General features: G+C 36.8%; 1 long non-coding RNA gene across 1 annotated transcript in view; it reads left to right on the top strand.

Moving 5' to 3' along the window:
• LOC108255938 (uncharacterized) overlaps positions 1 to 1781 on the top strand; it is a 4936-nt gene extending 3155 nt beyond the window's left edge. The window contains exon 3 of the long non-coding RNA XR_001810195.3: positions 1 to 1781. This exon is cut by the window's left edge and continues 582 nt beyond it. This is a non-coding gene — a long non-coding RNA (uncharacterized LOC108255938).
• Positions 1782 to 3767: the final 1986 nt, after the last annotated feature.

The raw sequence follows: 3767 nt of genomic DNA on the forward strand, positions 1-3767 counted from the left end.
AAGGGAACTAACTCGTTTGGCCGACGTTCTACATCTACAACGTTAAATGTAACTATAACCATCAGTTAACTGAAAAACCGTTAGCGTTGGCAAATCATTGTGGTATAAGAGGAATAACACACTTTGGGACATGCTGTTAAAGGAAAACAATCATCTTACAGTAACATAACACCACACACACACTGTAGATTATTTTCCTCTAACTGCACGTCCCGAGTGTGTTTACTTCCTTCCTGACGCTACATAGCGCTGGACATTGAAACATCTGCGATCACTGCGTTTGACGAACCGGTGATCTGCATTATTTCTAGCTCCGCCCACGTCACTGTTTCTCAGCAATGGAAATCGGAGCAAAATTTTGGTCCGTGGATTTCTTAGTGTGTCTGGTGGAAAAGTGCAAATGTCTGTGTATAAACACATCATCAGTATATCGGACTTTATCTAAACCCTCTGTCTGCTTCTTTCACGTTTATTAATCGTTTTATTTCTACATCCCGAGCGTTTTTCGGACCAGTCCTGTAACCGGCATCATTTGCTTCCAGAAATCTAACAAAAATGCGGAGGGAGGAGCCTGAGAGGAGAGAGTGGGCGGGGCTAAACCAGGAAGAAGAAGACCCGGGGTCAGAAGGAGGTCTTATTTGTACTGCGGAGTGAAAAGTTCAGAGGAGTCTGGGTGTGTAATGGTGCTAGGGCCATCCATTTCAACATCTAAAACATCCCCTCCCTCCTGTCATCTAAATACACACACCAACACCAACCCACCGGCCAATTTGCTTGATTTATGAGGGGGTGGGAATGTGGGTGGGGCATCGGCCTTATAGGAAATTCCTCCTCTTCAGTGGATGATGGGGTCACGGGGTCAAACCCAATCCCCCATCGCCGCACTGCTGACTAGATCACATTTTCAAAAAGTCACTTGTTAATGTTTAAAGGCGGCGCTAGTCGACAGTCCGATTTCTATCTTGTAGTATTTTGCTGTAGAAGTGTTTTATAGTGATGTACAACAGGTTTGAAAATAAATATCACTGAGAACAGAAACGCTCGATGAAATAGCTGTTTTTCTTTCGTTCTTTCTTTTAAAAAAAAAAAAAAACAATTAACCCCCAATTGAAACCTTGGAATTATACATTTCTATTGGACAACTCTGTGATTTGAAGCGAGCATAAAGTGCTTTTCAACAGCTAAGCAATGTTTTGGTGAAAAACCTCACAGTTAAGCATGTGTGTCCTTACAGAAACCCGATTACATCAACGATGACTTGTTTTTTTAATCCGGTTAAGTGGAGCGTTTACAGTACGGGTCCCCGTGTACGGTGCTCAGCTACGTACTTTAGCCTCAAAGCTCCAAAAAGCAATCTTCAGACACATTTACTTCATATACAGACACGGTACTTGATTAAACCTGTAACACTGATCATATTAATCACCGATTAGAGAAGCTAATCATCAACATTAGAGCTTGTTGCTAAGCTACTGGCTAATGTCCGCGTCGCTGCGTGTTTCAGTCCACAGCGCTGTGTGAATGTTTGAAAGTCACTACAGCAGAACAAAACCAGCACTCAGGCCTGTAACTGTAAAAGTGCACTTGAAGTAGCTTTTCATGAACTTTACGTGCTCTGTCCATGTTTTTTTTCTTTCCACTCCACATGTCGAACATGACATGGGGGGAAATGATGTTATTGCAGCTTGCAAATGATCACTTACAAGGCTACGTGCGCAGCAGTAACCATTACCCTGATACAAAAGTAATTCCTCATAAAATATTAAAGTAAAACTTTCTTTCTACTGACTCTAACATGAACCATGAACCAATTTAGCCTGGAGAGGAGAGTGTGTGTGTGTGTGTGTGTGTGTGTGTGTGTGTGGTCTACAGTCACTCTGTTATCTCTGGCTGTAGCCCTGAGGTCCACATCTGCCTCTCCATCTCACCTTTCACTCCTCCTGCAACTAAACTCTAATACTGTACACTAATGCTATAGTCTAATACTAAACTTTAATGTGTGTGTGATTGTGTCCTGCGATGGGTTGGAACCCCATCCGGGGTGCCCTCTGCCTCGTGCCCCATGTTCCCTGGGATAGACTCCAGGACCCCTGCGACCCTGCGTTGGATAAGCGTTAGAGAAAATGGATGGATGGACTAAACTCTAATATTATACTCTAATAAGACACTGTAGCACTAATACTATACTCTAATGCTAAAATCGAATGCTATACGCTAATATAAATCTCTAATAAGACACTGTAGCACTAATACTATACTCTAATGCTAAAATCGAATGCTATACGCTAATATAAATCTCTAATAAGATACTGTAGCACTAATACTATACTCTAATGCTAAAATCGAATGCTATACGCTAATATTATACTCTAATAAGACACTGTAGCACTAATACTATACTCTAATGCTAAAATCGAATGCTATACGCTAATATAAATCTCTAATAAGATACTGTAGCACTAATACTATACTCTAATGCTAAAATCGAATGCTATACACTAATATTATACTCTAATAAGATACTGTAGCACTAATACTATACTCTAATGCTAAAATCGAATGCTATACGCTAATATAAATCTCTAATAAGATACTGTAGCACTAATACTATACTCTAATGCTAAAATCGAATGCTATACACTAATATTATACTCTAATAAGATACTGTAGCACTAATACTATACTCTAATGCTAAAATCGAATGCTATACGCTAATATAAATCTCTAATAAGACACTGTAGCACTAATACTATACTCTAATGCTAAAATCGAATGCTATACGCTAATATAAATCTCTAATAAGACACTGTAGCACTAATACTATACTCTAATGCTAAAATCGAATGCTATACGCTAATATAAATCTCTAATAAGACACTGTAGCACTAATACTATACTCTAATGCTAAAATCGAATGCTATACGCTAATATAAATCTCTAATAAGATACTGTAGCACTAATACTATACTCTAATGCTAAAATCGAATGCTATACGCTAATATAAATCTCTAATAAGACACTGTAGCACTAATACTATACTCTAATGCTAAAATCGAATGCTATACGCTAATATAAATCTCTAATAAGACACTGTAGCACTAATACTATACTCTAATGCTAAAATCGAATGCTATACGCTAATATAAATCTCTAATAAGACACTGTAGCACTAATACTATACTCTAATGCTAAAATCGAATGCTATACGCTAATATAAATCTCTAATAAGACACTGTAGCACTAATACTATACTCTAATGCTAAAATCGAATGCTATACGCTAATATAAATCTCTAATAAGACACTGTAGCATTAATACTATACTCTAATGCTAAAATCGAATGCTATACGCTAATATAAATCTCTAATAAGATACTGTAGCACTAATACTATACTCTAATGCTAAAATCGAATGCTATACGCTAATATTATACTCTAATAAGATACTGTAGCACTAATACTATACTCTAATGCTAAAATCGAATGCTATATGCTAATATAAATCTCTAATAAGATACTGTAGCACTAATACTATACTCTAATGCTAAAATCGAATGCTATACGCTAATATAAATCTCTAATAAGATACTGTAGCACTAAACTCTAACTCTAAATACTATACGCTACTAAATGCTAACTGCTAATACTATAATCCTAAAGTATAACATTAAACACTAATACTATATTCGAATACTAAACTCTACTACACCTACAGTAAATACTCATATACTAATACTAATACACCTATATTAATACTAAACTCAAAAT

This window comes from Ictalurus punctatus, chromosome 22, assembly GCF_001660625.3.
Source record: "Ictalurus punctatus breed USDA103 chromosome 22, Coco_2.0, whole genome shotgun sequence".
Taxonomy (NCBI): Eukaryota; Metazoa; Chordata; class Actinopteri; order Siluriformes; family Ictaluridae; genus Ictalurus; species Ictalurus punctatus.